At 45.2% G+C, this 21,120-nt stretch overlaps 1 long non-coding RNA gene across 1 annotated transcript; it reads left to right on the top strand.

Annotated features, from left to right (window-relative positions):
* The first annotated feature begins 449 nt into the window (after nucleotides 1–449).
* LOC307220999 lies at nucleotides 450–20,045 on the top strand. Its single transcript, XR_013841265.1, has 3 exons — nucleotides 450–749; nucleotides 4,790–4,911; nucleotides 19,575–20,045. It is a non-coding gene; the product is annotated as an uncharacterized lncRNA (long non-coding RNA).
* The last annotated feature ends 1,075 nt before the right edge of the window (nucleotides 20,046–21,120 follow it).

Raw genomic sequence — 21,120 nt, 5'->3', positions numbered from 1 at the left:
CGCAACGGGACGACGAGGAATGAGGCCAGGGAAAGGCTGGCGATGCAGCAAAAGGCTGCTGAACACGCCCCCTCCGTGGCACCTGGTTGGATGGCCACAGGGGGGGCGTGAGCACCAGCCAGGTGAGCTGGAGGCAGGGGGCAAATGCCCCCTGCTGGGCGGTGCTCGGGCTCCCGCCCACAACCACTCCCCTCTCTTTCAGGGAGGAGAGTCTTTATTATTATTATTATTATTATTATTATTATTATTATTATTATACCCTTGAGACTGCTTTAATCACCTGCACACAGGTATGACATCTCACAAAAGCTTATGACATAATGTATGAGTCTTTACTATGTCACAAAACTCTTTGCTGAGACTTCTAGTCTCTCTCTTGGCATTGGTTGAGAGGGCTGGTATCCAGGCAAGGTATCCAAAGAACCATGTGTTTAGTCCAGCATGCCCAATCGTCATATGTGGTGGTCTTGTAGTAAGGTTAAAGCTTACTGGGAAATGATATATAATGAAAAGAAAAGGATGTTTAAAATAACCTTTGTTAAAAAACAAAAAACAGAAACTTTTCTTTTTGGAATTATAGGGACAGAACTACCTAAAATGTATAGAAACTTATGTATGTGATTACAGCAGCAAGAATGTTACTGGCCCCAAAATGGAAAGAAGCAGAAGTCAAGCAAAGGAAGAATGGATACAAAAGCATATGGAAAATGCAGAACTGGCGAAACTTACCGGAAGAGTAAAAAATCAAGGTAACTTTTTAAAAAAAGAATGGAAATGGTTTATTGAATATTTACAAACAAACTGTAAACAGATAAGAACATTGGCAGGATTATTGTAATAACCCACAGTTTTATAAGAGTATATAATTAACGTAGACGAATAAATGTGTAATTTAAGTTAATTTGGAATATGCATATATAAAAAATAATTTTAAGGAACTGCAGAAAGAGGGGGGAAGGAAGTGGAGTTTTGAAATGTTAAAATCCTTGTAAAATTATTGAAATGTATAAAATTGAAAATCATAAATAAAAAATAAAAAATCCAGCATGCCCAGTGGGACACTGAATTTGTGTATCTCAGAGAGGAGCTAGGAGTACTGTAATACTGAGACATTTGATAATGAGAGAGATTTCAAATGCAGTTTGTGGAACAGTATGGTGGTCTGCCAAATGAAGGGCAAAAGTCAACAATCCTACTTGGAATGGTCATGGCTCTTTCTGGGCAGGGCTGGATTTAGGTTTGACGAGGCCCTATGCTACTGAAGCTTATGGGGCCCTTTATACATCCAGCTGTCCTTTGACAACAACAAATTGTCGCTGTTTTTGTGTTGAATATATGCTATATGGTAATTTATGGACCTAATAGGTATGTAGGTTTGTTTTATATATATAAAGGTAAAGGTAAAGGGACCCCTGACCATTAGGTCCAGTCGTGACCGACTCTGGGGTTGTGCCGTTCATCTCTCTTTATTGGCCGAGGGAGCAGGCGTACAGCTTCCGGGTCATGTGGCCAGCATGACTAAGCCGCTTCTGGCAAACCAGAGCAGTGCATGGAAACGCCGTTTACCTTTCCGCCAGAGTGGTACCTATTTATCTACTTGCACTTTGACGTGCTTTCGAACTGCTAGGTTGGCAGGAGCAGGGACCAAACAACGGGAGCTCACCCTGTCACGGGGATTCAAACCACCGACCTTCTGATTAGCAAGTCCTAGACTCTGTGTTTTAACCCACAGTGCCACCCGCGTCCCATATATATATATATATATATATATATATGTGTGTGTGTGTGTGTGTGTGTGTGTGTGTGTGTGTGAGAAATGTACATCACTTGTTTTTTTCCTTTACATTTTTGGGGTCCCCCAAGAGAGTGAGGCCCTAAGCTAGTTTGTTTAGCTTATATATAAATCCGGCACTGTTTGTGGGTACTCTGACTGTAGCTCCACGTATCCCAGACTTTGCTGATTCATGACGCAATCAAATAGGACACAACCTGCAAATGTAGCTCTGCCTCACTCTGCGAATTGTGAGTTGTTGCCCCAGTGTAGCCCTTTTCGTCACAAGAATTTCTTGCAGGTGCACTCTCTTGACTTTTTAATTGATCTAATTCTCCCATAAGAATTGAAGAGCCAGTGCAGTGTAGTGGTTGCAGTGGTTCTCAACCTGTAGGTCCCCAGATGTTGTTGGACTACAACTCCCATCATCCCTGAGCTCTGGCCTTGCTAGCTAGTGGTGATGGGAGTTGTAGTTCAACAACATCTGGGGACCCACAGGTTGAGAAAGGCTGGGTTACAGTGTTGGGCTAGGACCTGGGAGACCAGGGTTCAAGTCCCCCCACCATCCTCACAGGGTGAAGTCGGACCAGTCACTGACTCCTAGCTTAACCTACCTACCTTACAGCATAAAATAGGGTTGTAGGGAAAAGAACCATGTATGCCATTTTGAGCTCGTTGGAAGAATGGTAGGGTGCTGAGCTGGCCCATTGATGAGGTGTGGTGAAGGACCTGCCTCAGGCAATGGAAGCACAAGAGGTTCCACCTGCCCCATCGTTGCTGCTGCAGAAGAATTGATCAAGATTGGCTGATGAAGCATCGAATGAAAGAGATTGGTTATCCAGGAACTCTGTTGCGTGGACAGGCGGAGCCCCCCAAACCCTGGGCGGCCCCCGTGTGGAATAACGACTCAAGACAACGTGTTATGGGATTAAAATTGGCCACAACTTTATTATGTTTCAGATGTGGGTAGACCTTGACTCAGGCATTGGGCGTTTATCCCTCCCAGTCCCCCACCGGGGATCTGGGGAACATCAGGGTTATCCAGAGTGTGGGGAGGGATGGGCTGTCTCTGGAGAACATATGTTCAAGCAGATAGAGCCCGCCACCATTACGTCGCCATCGCAGGGGAGAGCAATGACAACCTCTAGGCGTACTGCCATAGCCTCCCCTCAAAACAACCCCTTTAATGAGGAACCTATCACCGCCGCAAAGAGAAGGGAGGTGTGGGTCACCTCTACATGCCGAACCCCATTTAGAGAAGATAGACTAAAGGATTCTGCACAAGGTCTGATACCGCCAAAGTTGTGACGTTTTGCTACAGGAAAGGCAAATCTGTCAATGCAGGGGAATTCCTTTCTGGCCCTTCAACAGTGACCCTGACATAGCAGCACCTGTGTACCTGTAGAGAAAAGGTTAACCTGCAAAAGATGTATTAACTGAGGGTGGGTAGGGTGGGAGAAGCTCTGGAGCCAATTGACCATTCCCAGGTGAGACCTTCCCCCTATTGTGTGGGCAGGGTGGTCCCTCCCCCTACCTGGCCTGATCACCTTGGCAACGCCTCCCCAGGTGGGATTGGGCAACTGGCTGAGGTAGGTGGAGACCTCCAGGTATCCCACCTGAGGAAGGCGAAGCTGAGCCTGTGCTAATGGTGCCACATAGGGTCCCAGGGGCTGCGCGCGACCATGCAAAGGGTGCCCCCATTTAATGTGGGGAGCGGTTATTCCGGCGATATTTGGTGACAGATTATGTATATATCAAACTTTTGAATTATTCTACCGCAGCCAGTGAAGAAGATCTAGAGACTTTGCTTGCAATTTCTGAGCATTTGTATTAGTATATACAGTGGTGCCCCGCAAGACGAACGCCTCGCAAGACGGAAAACCCGCTAGACGAAAGGGTTTTCCGTTTTGGAGGCGCTTCACAAAACGAATTTCCCTATGGGCTTGCTTCGCAAGACGAAAATATCTTCGAGTTCCTGCGGGGTTTTTTCCCCTTCCTCCCCCCTTTTCCTAAGCCGCTAAGCCGCTTATCAGCTGATCCGCTGATAAGCCGCTTAACAGCTGATCACTAAAAGCCGCTAAACCGCTAATAGCGCTAATCCGCTAAGCCGTCAATGGGCTTGCTTTGCAAGATGAAAAAACCGCTATACGAAGAGCCTCACGGATTAATTTCGTCTTGCGAGGCACCACTGTAAATAGTGTTATTGGCCATCGTGTTGTGTTATTTTGTTCAGCTGCTGCAATGCCAGCAAGAAGGGGGCATTCTGGTGCATGGGGGGGGGGGATTTTGGAGGTAGCAGAAGAAGCAGGGAATATCCCTGTTTTGTCTCTAGGGGCAAAATGAGACGGGCTGCCCCTGGTGGGGTACAAATCTAATAATAAACACGAATAAATAAGTTGGCTGTTAGATCAGATAAAAGACCCATCTTTTCCAGCATTCTGCTTCTACCAGATGCCAGCCAGATCCTCTGGGAAGCTTACAATCAATGCATGAAGGCTTGATTCCAGCATCTGGTATTTGATGCCTATAAACATAGACACTCCCTTTAGCTACAGTATTGTGGCTTATTATAACCACTGATAGAGCTATGCTCCATAGATGTTTCTAAATAATAATAATAATAATAATAATAATAATAATAATAATAATAATAATAATAATAAAATTTATTGCTATTAAGTAGTGACACAAGACTTCATATTTTTTTTCAGTTTACATCCCACTCTTCCTATGAAAGGAGCCCAGGGCACTCCATTGCAATTTGATTTTCTTTCAAATAGTCATCTGTTTTATACACCTCCATTACCACATCTTGTTTTGGCCCTAATCTTTGTAAAAGCTGTTGATGCTAGCTTGGTTCCAACCAGCGTACTTGCTACGAAATTCCATTCATCCCTGAAATAGCAGCTTTAAAATTCTCTTCCTTTTACATTAGAGCTCCTTTCCTTGTTACTCTGTTTTGTAACTGCTCTGTGTTGTCGCTTTTACATTTTCAGGATCATTTTTCTCTTTCCATAGCCTTTCCCTGTGTGCTCTATTGAGAAAAACAGAGTCTTTTTAAGCTATGCAGTCTTTCAGTCTTCAACATGATCTTGAAATGAGGACACAAGTAGTGTATATCTGTTGGCTCTCCTTCAAAGGTAAGAACAATAATTGAAAAGCTTACTCTGAATCTAAACAAGGTTTGTCATTCCTTTACTTATTTGATTGTTATGCATCTATGTACTCTATAATAAAGGCAAATACTGAAAATACTGAAATACAGTGGTACCTCGGGTTACAGACGCTTCAGGTTACATACGCTTCAGGTTACAGACTCCGCTAACCCAGAAATAGTATCTGGGGTTAAGAACTTTGCTTCAGGATGAGAACAGAAATCGCGCAGTGGCGGCGCGGTGGCAGCGGTAGGCCCCATTAGCTAAAGTGGTGCTTCAGGTTAAGAACGGACCTCCGGAACGAATTAAGTACTTAACCTGAGGTACCACTGTGTGGCGCTGTGGGTTAAAGCCTCAGCGCCTAGGGCTTGCCGATCGAAAGGTCGGCGGTTCGAATCCCTGCGGCGGGGTGCGCTCCCGCTGCTCGGTCCCAGCGCCTGCCAACCTAGCAGTTCGAAAGCACCTCCGGGTGCAAGTAGATAAATAGGGACCGCTTACCAGCGGGAAGGTAAACGGCATTTCCGTGTGCGGCTCTGGCTCTGGCTCTGGCTCTGGCCAGAGCAGCGATGTCACGCTGGCCACGTGACCCGGAAGTGTCTCCGGACAGCGCTGGCCCCTGGCCTCTTAAGTGAGATGGGCGCACAACCCCAGAGTCTGTCAAGACTGGCCCGTACGGGCAGGGGTACCTTTACCTTTACCTTTACCTTACCACCGTAAAGGCAGGGAAGACGTGAAATATGTGAAATAGTAATTATAAAAAAATAGATACCAGCACTATGCAAGTTCTCCAAGATGTGCTTTAGGGCCCAGAAATGTTACCAAAATGATTTGGGCTCATATTGAGTACTCCCCTCCTTTTTTAAAAAAAGCAAAGGCACTGTATGTGATTGAGCTGATAGATCATGGGTCAGCAAATTTTTTCAGCAGCAGGTCAGTCCACTGTCCCTCAGACCTTGTGGGGGACTGGACTATATTATTTTTGGTGTGTGTGTGTGGGGGGGGGGAATGAATGAATTCCTATACCCCACAAATAACCCAGAAAGCGTGTTCTCCTTCAGGGAGAGCACGTGTTGCAATGGGGTCTACTGAGCCACCCGCTTTGTTGCTGGGTAAGTTCTCCAAGATGGCCAGGGGGCAATGATTGGATTGCCGAGTTGCTGGGGGAAAAGTTATGTTGCAATTTTGGTGGGAGGGGTAAAAGGCTTAAATACTCTGCACGCAGCCTTGTACTTTCTCTTTTGCTGCGTGCAACAGATCACCCGCCCACCCGCCCTAGAGTAAGGGGTTGTTGCGTTGACCTTGCTATGCCTGTCATGGGGTCGTCTGCCTTTGAGCAGGGGCCTGGTAGGAATTTTTCCACCTGGCAAATTGGCTGGCTGGGTGGTTTTTGCCTACTGCGTAGCAAATCATCACAACTTGTAAGGTTGTGGTTAGGCATTGGTTATAAATCTGGTGGAGGAGGGGTTAGGATAGGCTGGGCCTGCCCCTCCATGGTTGCTGCGGAAAGGGAACTCCGTTAAAGGAATCCTGGGGTTTGCCATCTTTTCGTCCAATCCCTGGAATGGGACTAGGCTGGCAAGCCTTCGGGGAGCATGCGGATGAGAACTGAGGGTCTGTGACTCAGCTCCATTTCTCCCCGACTTGCTTTCCCCCGCACTGTCTTTTGGTGGTGCCCGGAAGTCAGTTCTGTCCCCAGGCGGGGGGGACAGATAGTCTTAACCAATGCCTAAACAACCACTCATGGTTTGTATTTTAATAAAGTTGTGGCCAAAATCATGCCAAAAATCTTAAACAAAAAATTACGTGTCCGTTGTGAGTTATTTTGGGGGGTGGATTGGGGACCTCGACACGCAAATGCATTTTAAATAAAAGGACACATTCTACTCATGTAAAAACACACTTATTCCTGGACTGTCCGTGGGCCGGATTGAGAAGGTAAGTGGGCTGGATCCAGCCCACAGGCCTTAGTTTGCCTACCCATGTGATAGATCATGTCATACGAAATTGTGTCCTTCTTTCATCAGAATTGGACCCTAAGCTCATCACACAGCACATCTCTGGCTTAGTGAAAGGCTGGGAAACTACAGAAGAGCCATGAAATGGACTTGGGTCCTCTCACATACAAAGGCATGTGCTCTGTTATTAAGCTACAGTAATTATTATTAATATTATTTATTTATTTATTTATACCCCGCCCATCTGACTGGGCTTTCCCAGTCACTCTGAGCAGCTTCCAACAAAATATTAAAATACAGTAATGCATCAAACATTAAATGCTTCCCTAAACAGGGCTGCCTTCAGATGTCTTCTAAAAGTCTGGTAGTTGTTGTTCTCTTTGACATCTGGTGGGAGGGCGTTCCACAGGGAGGGCGCCACTACCGAGAAGGCCCTCTGCCTGGTTCCCTGTAACTTGGCTTATCACAGTGAGGGAACCGCCAGAAGGCCTTCGGTGCTGGACCTCAGTGTCCGGGTAGAACGATGGGGGTGGAGACACTCCTTCGGATATACTGGACTGAGGCCGTTTAGGGCTTTAAAGGTCAGCACCAACACTTTGAATTGTGCTCATAAACGAGCTAAGGCTCTTTCCTGACGCAGGGGGCATAAGGCAATTTTTCCCAACCTGGTGGCCTCCAGATGCTTTCTACTTACAATGCCCAGAAACCCCAGACACCATGTCCCCTTGTCAGGGGTTAATGAGAGTTGTGGCCCCAAACAGCTGAAGGGGACTAGGCTGCAAAATGCTGACACTCCATTTAAGGAACTCTTTAACAACTTGCCATAAAATGAGTTTCTTTAATACAGAGCCAGTCCAATGTCTCCTATAACTCCCATAATGTGGGCAGCAATTCTTCTGGTTCTGCTAAGGAACCATTCCTTGGTATTATCTATTGGAATTACAGCATTGTGACATCAAAGACTGGCTCCACAGTGATATCTCTTAACTGGGTGGCAGAGGCATAGTCCTCTGAGAGGAATCCCTTAAGTTTTACCAATAATTGCTATTATTTCATATATCCCTTCCATTATCTCACTACCTCCATTGCCACTAATGCAAAGCAGGAACACAAATGTTAGTTTGAAAAGAATTTCCCAGGGCAAAACTACTATGTGTCCCTCTGCAAATAAAGAATAATCCCCTTTCGTCCAGGAAATGGACTATCCAAAGAAGCTGTGTGTTTGTTGTGTGGAACTGCAAAATAACATACCTTTAATTGTGTTTGGACCATACGTCTTAGCAATTATAGCCAGCTGTTCCCTCAATTTACTCACCAAATAATAAGTCCCCCAAGATTTTACCAGAAACTGTTTGCATACTTGGAAAACAGAGCTCAGCTGTTGCATAAATGGCAGGTCACACTCCCCCCCCCCAAACTGTATAATTAAATTATTCTTCATGCCTTCACAGGGATGCAGTTATTGATTATTTAGAGCTCAATCTTCCTTCTCCCTGTGAAACTGAGGAGCAGTTTATACATTCAACAGAATGAAGTGATGAAATTTCTCCTGGATCACATACCACAATAGACTGAAAGCAAGGGATCACATGTCTCAATGCTCTTCCCAAACACTACCTTGCTCATATGGAACTGGAATGTCAGGGAGAAGGGTCAGCCTAGTCTTCTCCCTCACTTGCTATGTGCAGGTAGCCCTTTAGTTGGGGGAGCATTCAGATTCTGAAGAGGTACAGGTCAGGCAGTGCCAGTCACTGAGGTGATTCACTAAGGAAAATATAAGCCAACACTGCATAGAAGCAGAGAAAGGCTGCAGTGTTTTGGGTGGAAATGCAGGTGTTTAGCTGCATACCTCCATATGGACATCCCACCATAACCACCAACATTTCTCCGATGAAAATAGAGATGTCCCCTCCAGCATTTCTCCGATGAAAATAGGGACGTCCTACCTGTACGCCAGCTCCCTCGGCCAGTAAAGCGAGATGAGCACTGCAACCCCAGAGTCTGCCGCGACTGGACCTAACGGTCAGGGGTCCCTTTACCCTTTACCATACCCTCCAACATTTCTCCGATGAAAATAGGGATGTCCTACCATACTCTCCAATGTTTCTCTGATGAAAATCCTACCATACCCCCTGTAATGGCTTGGGTCTCTCCCACAGACGCGAGACAACTCCGGCGTTAATTATCTGAGATTTATTGCTCAAACACGCAAATCATTTTGGAGCTCACTCACTCAGCGTCTTCCCCCAAGTTTGCTGTTGCCAAGTCTGAGCTCCGCCTCTTCCTCCTCCAGCAATAAAGCCCCCACTTTCGCTTTCTTTCACTTTCCTGCCTCTCGCAAACTCTTTCAAGCCTATGCGTTTTTGGAGAGGCTATTTCCGGTGTCCCTGAGTCTGAGCCTGAGCTTGAACTGACAGTTTGTGTTTTGCCCCTTGGACTCCACCCTTCCTGCTCTTTGTTCTCAGAGATCAGGTTTCTACTGCAGCTTGGCTGCTCCTCCCCCATTCCGCATTCCAGCCTAATCTCTTCTCCTTGCCTCTCAGCGTTTCTCAGCCTCTGTCAGCTGCGTCTTGTCTCTGACACCCTCCAAAATTTCTCTGCATAAAATAGGGAAATCCTACCATACCCTCCATCATATCTCTGATGAAAATAGGGGCATCCTAAGGAAAAGTGAGACATTCCGGGATCACATCAGAAACCAGGTGTTAGGAATGAGCCAGCTCCCAGTGAAGGTTTGCAGCCAACTGCAGGAAGCAGCCAGGAACAGAGAGGCTTAGACGTTAGGCAGGGGGGAGCTGGCAGCTGCAGACTTCGACTCTTTCTGACCTTGATGGGTAGGATGATAAGGCAGTAGCTGAGAGCAGGCTAGAACACAGCCAAAGCTCACAGGATGCTCAAACAGGAGCGAAAAAAAACACAGAAGTATGTCAGAATAGGAAGGGGCTGGAGCTAAGCCAATAAGTCTGAAGAGTAGGAGAATGGGAAGGCTGCTAGATAGGAAGCAAAACAAGAGACGCAAGGGGTGACAGTTCAATATATTCTGTAGAAGAATATCTTGAAGAAGTCTTCAGAAGGGTCATCCTGAGTAATGATGCCAGAGGCTTTGTTAGAGCCATCCAGAGCTATCTGTTCCTTTTTCCAATAAATCCTCCTTTTTAATTACCTACGCTTACTGTGTTATCAAGCTGGGAACCTGGACTCCTGAAAGACGGCTTCTGTAAATTTGGGACTGCCCCTGGAAAATAGTGATACTTGGAGGGTCTGCGCTGAATGGGTATTGTCTTGGTGACATCAACAAGCTGCACTGCAAAAAGCCCTCATCCTGCAATTCTGCACTTGCATGGCGTTGGGAGCAGTGGTGGAGGAACCCCCTCCGGCACCCGGGGCAGGACGCCAAGGGGCAGGGCGAACAACCTAGCGGCGCACACGCAACATCCGTATGGACTGTGCATGCGCGGTGGCCCATACAGTCTCTGTGCGAGGGGCAGCCTGTACGGACGCCCATATGGATGGCCCGTGCAAGCGGCAGCCTGTACAGACTGCGCATGCACGGCAGACCATATGAACTGCGCATGCATGGCAGCCCGTACAGTCACTGTACAAGAAGCAGCCCGTATGCACACTGTGTGAGAGGCAGCCGTACGGACACCCATACGGACGGCACGTGAGAGCGGCAGTGCGTACAGACGCCATGCGAGCGTCACCCATACTAACTGTGCATGTGGCCTTGGCCGCTCTACAGCTGGGGGGCAGCGGGCCATCTTGTCACCCGTCAAGTGGTGCCTGGGGCAGACCGCCCCCTCTGCCCCCCCTTGCATGCCCCTGGTTGGGACTTGCACCCCAACCACTACTGTAGTCTCTCAATGTAGCAAGGAAACAGGAAGCTGATATTCCCTCTTCCCTGCATCCCCAGCCTCTGGGCACTCCATCCTATTCCGTAGTGGACAGTGTGTTCACTTCACAAACTGCTCTGTCTGCAGAGTGCCTTCTTTATTACTCGATTCTGCTGATAGTATAAACTGACCCTGAGTAAATTTATTGCAGGCAAATGTCTGGTTCTTTGGTTTCAGGGAGATTTCTAATAAAATAACATCTTATACGGAATTGCACAAAGGCTGGCAAAGCCCTCTGGTTTCTCTCTTTAGATATTTTCATGCCTAATAATAATTTCATTGGTTTGCTTCATATGGTTAGGGCTCAGATAATGCAGAGAAAATAATTCACAAGAGACCGAAATGATGGATTAGCAAGGGATGTGAGCCACCACTGATAAAGACAAGAAATATTGGCAAAGAAATACAAAATCCATCATACTAATTCAGTTGAATTAAATGTATCTACACTCTTCAGCCCTCGCCAAAATAAAGGAATGCAGCTTTTTAACAGTGGGGGAAAAAACCCTGCTGCACTTTGTTCACATTAAAACTGAGAATTTTAATGAAAATTAAAGCCGTACACTAATTAATGGTGAAGAGCATGATGTAGCCAAATTGAAGCCCTTTTAAATCCCACAGAGATTCAACAGGAGAGTTAAACAGCAATAGGACAAAATCAATGGGATGGAAATGTTTTACTGTTAAGTACCCTCCCCCGACACTTGTTTCTGTTGAGTCTACAACAGGAATAACTCAATGGACTGGCATCCATGTCAATCTCTTCCAGGAGAGATGGTTATAAAACTTTGGTGGTTAGGTGGGATGGTTTTTACATATTTGGGCCAACCAAAAGTAAGACAACACAATAGGTAACGGTAAACATGTTGCATTTCTCTGAACAACACAAATGAATGCAAGATCCAGTGTTTTAATACAGCAAAAGTGGAGGAGAGGGAGATTCTGTACTCAGGCCCTACTTGCAGAGGCACTTTGTCGGCCACTGCAAGAAAAGGATGCTGGATGAATTGGGCCATTCGCTGGCTTGATCCAGCAGGACTATACCCTTCAATATCTGGGTAATCCAAATCAGCAAGATCCGTTTTTGATCCCAAGCTCCCACCAGAGCCAGCAGACTCACACCAGAGTGCCGAACCAAAAAACGGGACATTCTGGGATCCAATCAGAAACTGAGATGCCTTCTGTAATTTCAGTATGTCCCACTTAAATCAGGATGGTTGAGCAGTATGCAGGACTCTTATGTGATATTATCTTTTTTTATTATACTAATTTAACACTTGGAGTAGGACTACTGCTGGACTGTGTATGTTTTTCACTGGCTTTGCTACACATGCCAATACTGCTACTCCTCTGGAACTAAGCTATTAATGAATAGTACAGTGTTATTCTCCTTTAACACACAACCCTTTACTGTTTGTTGCACTTATTTGTGTTTTTTACCAAAAGCAAGAAGAGAGGGACAAACTGTTTCTTGAAAAATATGCTTTTGAATTAGGAGTTCCCTATCTCATGAAGCTATCGTGCCCACTCAGTTCATTGATTTATCTACCTCAGTATTTTCTATATTGAATAATGTAAAAGGTAAAGGACCCCTGGACGGTTAAGTCCAGTCAAAGGTGACTATGAGGTTGCAGTGCTCATCTCGCTTTCAGACCAAGGGAGCTGGTGTTTGTCCACAGACAGCTTTCCAGGTCATGTGGCCACCGCTTCTGGTACAGTGGAAGACCATGACGGAAACCAGAGCGCACGGAAATGTCATTTACCTTCCCGCTGCAGTGGTACCTATTTATCTACTTGCACTGGCATGCTTTCAAACTGCTAGGTTGGCAGGAGCTGGGACAGAGCAACAGGAGCTCACCCTGTCACGGAGATTCGAACCACTGACCTTCTGATTGGCAAGCCCAAGAGGTTCAGTGCTTTAGACCACAGCATCACTCGCTGTTCCCTCGGGTTTCAAACAGAAGCCTCTCCCTGCCAGGTGTTACTTATCAGGGATTTGCAAAAAGTGCAGCATCTGTGTCAACAGTTCTACTCTGTAGTGCTGCAAGGCAAGGCCCAACCAAGGGGTAAGACAAGGCAAAGCAAAAAAAGATTCAGGCTGTGCTCTTGGGAACAAAAAGAGCTCTGAAGCTGCTCTAGCAAGGAACAAGCTGGACTGCACACTAATACAGTAGCAACTAATTAACGATGACAACAACATTTTTGTTTTAGGTTTGTCTTTCTTAAAAAGAACTAACAAAAAACATACTGCAACTCTGTGCATGTTTACTCAAAGGACGCCATAAGGACTTCAATGGAACTTCCTTCTAAGCAGTGCTTTTTTTAAAAGAAAAGAAAAAGATGTTTAGGGGTACTCTCATTTTCCTACTCCCTCAATAAGGCCACACTTAGATTCACAAAATGTTTAGGGGTATGCGTACCTCTGCGTCCCCCCAGAAAAAAATCACTGCTTCTAAGTAAAGTGTGCATCGAATGGCAGCCCAAAGCAAAATCAAGTTATCTGATTTTGGAACAGTAGTCCCAGTCAGGGAACAATTATGTGCTAGTTTCTGACGATGTTTCCATTACTGTCTGCTAAATATTGTCAGGGGACCACCGTGATGAAAAATAGGCCTGATTTAATACACTGCATATACTAAAATGAATAACTGAGTATACATATTAGGTACTTAACTGCTTGGTACTTTGCTTGATTAAGGACACATCTGTACCGGGAGCTACCCATGTTTTCTTGCAGTGCTTTTGTGCTGAACAATGGCTGAGATCCAATGCGCCACTTTAAGGCATGGCGGGGGCTCACCAGTGCCTGGTGGGATTTGAGCGGCCTTCTCTCTCTGGGAGCAACACACCATGCCATTAAATACTTTGATGAAAAAAAACTACGTTCCAACAGCGATTTTCAAGGTAGTGTGATGATTTGCTGGGGGGAGAGGTTAAGGGGGGTTAAGCAGACCCCTTAAGTGTCCGGTTTTAATTGGAACAGCAGGAATTGAGAGAAGCCACCCCAATCCCAAATGCCGGGTCTATGGGGGGGCGTGTTGTCGCAGTAAGCATCATTACACAATAGATGAAACATGCATGAACAGTTTTTCAAAATTTCCTTCTCTTTATGCTCCCATCGCCCCCTTATTTTTATTCAATGGCCCCCATTGCACCTGAGGCCCCACCCCCAGATTGTTCCACCCCCCCCCCCAAGGGGGCGGTATTTCCCACTTTGGAAAAAATTGTTTTTACAGTATTCTTTTCGAGATGCAGAGATTCGAACTGTACGCAGTATTCCAAGTGTAAGGTAAAAGATAAAGGACCCCTGGATGGTTAAGTCCAGTCAAAGGTGACAATGGGGTTGCGGCGCTCATCTCACTTTCAGGCTGAGGGAGCTGGCGTTTGTCCACATACAGCTTTCCGGGTTATGTGGCCAGCATGACAAAATCGCTTCTGGCACAACGGAACACCGTGATGGAAACCAGAGCACGCGGAAACGCCATTTATCTTCCCACCACAGTGGTACCTATTTATCTACATGCACTGGCATGCTTTCAAACTTCTAGGTTGGACACACCCACCACGGCTGGCAGGCCATTGGTATAGCTCCTCCCCACTGGGAGTTGAATACTGATTTGGGAGATTCAGGGCAGACAAATAAGAAGTTCTTCACTCAGCAGATAGTTAAACAATGGAACTCACTGCCCCAGTATGTAGTGATGGACACCTACATGGGTGGCTTATCACAGAGGATAAGGCTATCAGTGGTTAGCAGTCATGAGGACTAGTATGTATTACCTCCATTATCAAAGACTGCATGTCTCTGAATATACCAGCTTCAGGAGATCATGTGTGAGCGATAGAGAACTATTGTGCTTCTGTCCTGCTTATGGACCTCTCGTTGGTCTGATCTGGAAGGGCTCTTATGTTCTGTATTAGGAATTCAGACTATGAACTCGTGTGTCTCCTGGCAGCACGGGATTCAAAGGTTGCAGTGTCTATGGAATCAGGACTGGATTGGAAATGTAATAAATACATAGTAATACCTCAGACAGGAAGATTTGCAATGTCTACAGTATGTCAGATCTAATAATATAAAAACTTTTCCAAACGGCAAATGTGCAGCTGCAGCAGAACTTTCCCCCAAATAGTTCTGCTTCCGCATTTCAAGATGTAAATGGAACAATCACCCCTATAAATGTATGCTATTAATTTGTAGCACATAAATTTCTGGCATACCTGTGGATAGGCGAGCTTCTTTGATCAGCAGACAGTGCAATCTGGAGTCCTTGTATCATTTTAAATTGAACACCAGCTAAATGCTGGCTGTTAAATGTAACATAGGAACAAACTATAATTCTAAACTAATCCTAGTTGTAGGCTGGCCCTGAAGTTAGTATTTGGCTGAAGAGTTTCTTCTGCCTTTAATGAGTTCAAAAGAGGTACCTTCAGAGCCTGTACTTGACTGTAAAGTAAAAAAGCATTATAATATTATGTCTGAAGCATGGAGCCCCATTACAGCAAGGGGCTTTTGTGAAGCTTCATGTCAGGTCTATAACATTTAAATCATCCCAAATTCCAGGCCCCTGTTGGGATTTACAAAACATATATTTTGGTATTTCACAAAACACAGGCACACTTGTCAGATATACCTCTAGAGGAAGGAAAAGCCAGATGGTGAAAGAGAATGCAGGAATGCCCTATTCCATAGGGGAACGCGGAAGTCCTCCAATAGACATGGCAATCTAATGTGAAAGGAAATTAATTCACAGCTCCAAAAAGGAGGATGCTCTGAGAGGGAAAAGCCATTCCCCACTCATTTTGCAACTAGATTCCACTTGTGCATGCACTGGGTAGCAGTAAAGATCTGTCCCAAGGCATAATGCAGATCACTGGATACAACTGATATTGTGCTATTGCTGTGTGCAGTTGACTTACAGGGAGAACTTGAATATGCAGTTGTTGTTGTTGTTTAGTTGTTTAGTCGTGTCTGACTCTTCATGACCCCATGGACCAGAGCATGCCAGGCATTCCTGTCTTCCACTGCCTCCCGCAGCTTGCTCAAACTCATGTTCGTAGCTTCAAGAACACTGTCCAACCATCTCGTCCTCTGTTGTCCCCTTCTCCTTGTGCCCTCCATCTTTCCCAACATCAGGGTCTTTTCCAGGGAGTCTGCTCTTCTCATGAGGTGGCCAAAGTATTGGAGCCTCAGCTTCAGGATCTGTACTTCCAGTGAGCACTCAGGGCTGATTTCCTTCAGAATGGAGAGGTTTGATCTTCTTGCAGTCCATGGGACTCTCAAGAGTCTCCTCCAGCACCATAATTCAAAAGCATCAATTGTTCAGCGATCAGCCTTCTTTATGGTCCAGCTCTCACTTCCATACTTCACTACTGGGAAAACCATAGCTTTAGCTATATGGACCTTTGTCCATAAAAAAAAGTCTGTGGAGATACAGAGCTGGAAGGAGCTGTTCCGATGCAAAGCTCCACCAAGACTAGCTTCATTTGCAGGGCTATTTGAAATCTCTTTGCTCCTTACACAGAGCCCACCCACCTGTCAAATTTGGCCTATGAGAAGTGAAGGAGAAAAGTTCCCTAACCCTGCTCTTAATATTGCAGAGGAACAATGTGCCTCTCCTGTTGATGTCACCGAACTTCATTTACATCTTCCTAATCACTAACCATGATGTGATTTAGGGCCACATAGAACAGTCTTTTTAACCAAAATGCTGCTGCTTCTTGGCCTTCGCCAACTCATCTTCAGTTCCCTCTGGCAGCTTTTAGAGTTGTAGGCCGCTTTGATACAAAATTCCAAGTGATATTCTGTAAGGCACACCTTTCACTCAAATTCAAACACTATCTCACTTCAAATTTAACAAGGTGATTTAAAATTCAGGGTTGGATCCTAGTACTAGAAGACTCACCGCAGTTAAAGAAAATGATTGCCTTGAGTTCAGTAATATCTATTGGTCATTGGGACTGGATACAACCCTCAGTTCCATTTCTATGGTTTGGTATATTTCAAGGAGGGGTGGGAATCTCTGTGTGTTTTATGCTTCTGCTGTCAATAGCTGTTTCCAGACTTTTCTCCTTTATTATTTTATCAGACAAAAACAACTGTCTACTGGAACTGAATACTGTGTTTCTTGAGCCCACAGCTTTACAGATTTCTCATATTTTTAAACTTTTCTAGTCTAGATTATTTTCACACAACAATAATTATTACCTTGACTGTAGTCCTTGGCACAATTATATTGCTGAAACCCCTCAGCAGTCTAAACGCTTTGAATATTTTAGTCCAGGGAATATTGGTAATCATCAAATGTTATCTCAATAAAAGTGTTGATCTCTTAAAACTGAATCTTCAGACCACATATTCCAAATGGTCTCTTTGGCTTCAATATAATTAAATCAGAGACAATTATTTGAATGACGTTCAGATGCTACTGAAGCAACATAGACAGTAGGAATCCAGGAAGGCTACCATCTAACACAGGGTTGAGACCCCTAATTCCCCAATAAGATTTTGTAAACTTCTCAAACTATACCACCCATCCCTAAGAAATGGGCTCCAAGTATTTATTTGTCCCCTTTTTCTCTGCTTGTGATTCGAGGACCCGATCCCTGCTTGGGGAATAAAGACAGGAGGACACAGTATGTAAGGTTAATGGGTAAGGAAAAGGCCACAACTTTATTGATTACAGCATGTGAGAAGGTATTGGCTTAGGCATTGGACCACGGAACTTTAGACTCCACCCACTCGTAGAGGGGTGAGTCTGAGGAGGGGTTAACCACCAGCAGGGGGAGCCTGTTGATGCTAATGCAACTATTGGCTCTCTTCCTGATGTCACCGAGGGTTGTGCCATGGCCCCCCACCACACGGGCATCGGACAGGATCCACGACCGCCGGATTCCTTTAGTGGAATACCCAAAATTGTCGGGGTAGGCGATGGCCACACCTAGCCCCCCGAAACACCAACAACACATTTCAATGCCTAACCGCCAAATACCACAAAAGTTGTGACGGTTGCTACGAGGTAGGCGAAAAAAACTAAGAGGCCAGGCCAATTTAGCCAATTGGAAAAAACTCCTACCAGGCCCCCTGGTTGAACAGGGTGACCAACCAGAGGTCCATAGCAAAGTCTCAGGAAGCTAACTCTAAAAGGGAGTGGAGGGTGGGTGACTCGAAGAAAATGTGTGTGCAATGGTGGGGATGGCTGGCGCGGCCGCATTTGAGCGGCAAGCCACGCTCCCGCCGAGCATCCCTACTGGATGCCCAACTGGGGAGGGGCGTGGTGTGCCAGCCCTGGAGTTGAAGCAGGGGGCGAACTGCATGACACGGTAATTGTCTCCTGCTCACAACCCCTCCCCTCCTGGAGGAGGAGAGGCTTTTTCAAATCACATTTGCAGATTACTGTACACAAGAGAGAGAGGGCAGAACAGTGCTTGCAGGCTCCCCGAACTCCTATCCATGAAGTTGTTATCCGCCCATGCACAATGGCTGTCTCAAACATACACACCTAACTTTAACTGTGAAGTGAACGTGGCTTATATTTTGGATGAATGCTGATTTAAGGGAAAACACATCCAACAGAGTTTTTCCTCAAGAAATTACAAGATAGATATAGACTGTGGCTATCAGCATGTGTACACTGCTTCAGTGCCCGTGGTGAGAGCACACTGGAGTCAGAGGAAGTGGTGATGTGTGAGCCTCAGAGTGGATAGTATAACATTTACCATAATGGGCATACTTACATTTATATTTTGGACTATTCGACATTGCCTTCTTGAGCCTCCTTATTTCAACTGTTAACAATGATCCATTGAGAAACTCCCTGAATTCAGTAGGTCCTCATTTGCAAAAGAAAGCAATTTGCAATATGTTTGTTGCACTGTACTTTCCTGAGAGGGGGCATAATGCTTTGGAACAGACTTTGAATTGGCAACATAAAACTGATTCCATGCTTCCTAAACTGTCATGCTTCAACCACATTTGAATTTCACATATGGAGGGCCATCACTTTAAATCTGCTTGGGAAAATAAAAGTCAAAAGTCGAAAGCGCCCATCCTTTTTTTGTGCACAGAAAAATAGAAGAGCCTGAATGGATGTGTAATAAAAGGAAAGATGTCTGCAAAGAATGAACACTGTGTACTAATTCAGAATTCTCAGCCTACTTTAATGTCATTTCAATTCAATTGTCCTCTCCAGAGAAATGAATTTCATGAGATAATTGTTTCATTCTACAAGAGCCTCCTGTCAAGGGACATCTACAGTTAGCTATTCACATAAATAAATATGTATCACCACAACACATACCAAAATCATAAAAAGTACAAAACCAATAAAACAGTTCAAGCTTAAACTTTCCTTGAACTTCAGTGATATACAAGGTGTGATCGCCCAAGGCCCCCATCCCTTCTCCTGCCCAGCCAAAAGGCACACAAGATGCCTTTAGCTAGTAAATAATAAACAGCACAAATTGAGTGTGTTGCGGCAATGATTGCCACAGCAAGTGCATTTAGAATAAAAGCCCATAAGCTTAGTGACCTGAAAACCTCCATTTGGTGACATCGTTTGTCACATTGTGATGAATAAAATAAATGTCACTAAAATAACCTTCCAGTTGCTTCTCTCTGGACTCTTACGTTTGCATTTCTTTGTAAGCCTGTTGCATAACAATAACAATTCTGTCTCAATGCACACTACATAACCACAAATCCCTGGAATATATGGTAACCTGAAATATCTTATGCAAATTATATGACAAGGGCGCAAGAAACTCTGCCTCAGAAATCCTCCATTGTCTCTTCCTCTAGGTTTATCTTCCAGATGAAAAGAACTGAGATAGTCACTGTGGACTCTGGATACATCTTAGATGTGGCCAACAACAGATGCAGAAGAAGGAATTTGCTGTTTCAAAGTCCCTGTAAAAGCAAGATTAAATTCCCACTGTCTGTCCTATAAAATATAAATGTTGGTTTCAGGCTTCTCCATCGACTGCAGGCCCTTGGTGGCCCTAAGAAGTGGGCGAATGCGAAACAAAACTTGAATTACCTCAAGAAAGAATTCATTATGAAAGACGTATTTTTCAATGGCATTTGTAAGATCTCTGGCACATGACCAGATGGTCTTCATTCTCACTACACCACTATGAGGTGAGCACTGAGGAAAACACCTTCACAGGCTGAAACTTGTGCTTGCAGCTGCTGATCATGCCAGCCACCATTCAACTAATAACAAGTGTACAGTTGCTCGTGGAATTCAATAAAACTGGGATTGGAGTTGAATATTGTGGCCCTAATATTTCCTAACATTCTGGCATGCTTTGAATCTTCCTGTCGGCAAGCACTGTGGACTTTTGTGGTTGTTTGAGACGTTTCAGGCATTTCACACCAACCTGCCTGCAGCAGAGGTGGAGAAACCTCAGGTCTGGGGGCCAAGCTCCTCTGGCTGGTCCTTAGGACACCATACTGCCTCCCCAGCCTCACCCCATTTCCCGAACTGCCCACCTCACCGGCCCTACTTTGCAACCTTCTTTAAGTATTTCTGCCTGACCAGAATGTGTCCTTGAATGCATCTTACAATGGTTCTTGCTTTCCTGGAGGAGGCATCTGTAGGAAGTAATTTACAGTACAAAAGGAGAACTTAATATTCATCACTCTGTCTACTTTTTCACCTTTGGCCTCACCAGAAAAGTATCAGCCCCATGGGCTACAGCAGGCTCTAGCTGAACACCCGGTTTATGCAGGGGCAGACTTTGGTAATATAATAATAATAATAATAATAATAATAATAATAATAATAATAATTTACCCTGCCCATCTGGCTGGGTTTCTTCAGCCACTCTGGGCAGCTTCCAACCGAATATTAAAAACAACACAGAGTCAGGCATTAAAAACGTCCCTAAACAGGGCCGCCTTCAGTTGTCTTTTAAAAGTAAAATAGTTGTTTATTGCTTTGACATCTGCTGGGAGGCCATTCCACAGGGCAAGAGCCACTACCAAGAAGGCCCTCTGCCTGGTTCCCTGTAACTTCACTTCTCGCAGTGAGGGAACCACCAGAAGGCCCTCAGCGCTGGACCTCAGTGTCCGGGCTGAACGATGGGGGTGGAGATGTTCCTTCAGGTATACAGGACTGAGGCCATTTAGGGCTTTAAAGTTCAGCACCAACACTTTGAATTGTGCTCAGAAACGTACTGGGAGCCAATGAAGATCTTTCAGGACTGATGTTATGTGGTCTCAGTGGCCACTCCCAGTCACCAGTCTAGCCGCAGAATTCTGGATTAATTGCAGTTTCCAAGTCACCTTCAAAGGTAGTCCCACATAGAGCGCATTGCAGTAGTCCAAGCGGGAGATAACTAGA

This window comes from Podarcis cretensis, assembly GCF_951804945.1.
Source record: "Podarcis cretensis genome assembly, chromosome: 7".
NCBI classification, from domain to species: Eukaryota; Metazoa; Chordata; class Lepidosauria; order Squamata; family Lacertidae; genus Podarcis; species Podarcis cretensis.
Note: the sequence above shows the minus strand (reverse complement) of the source record. Positions and strands in the feature narration are given on the sequence as shown.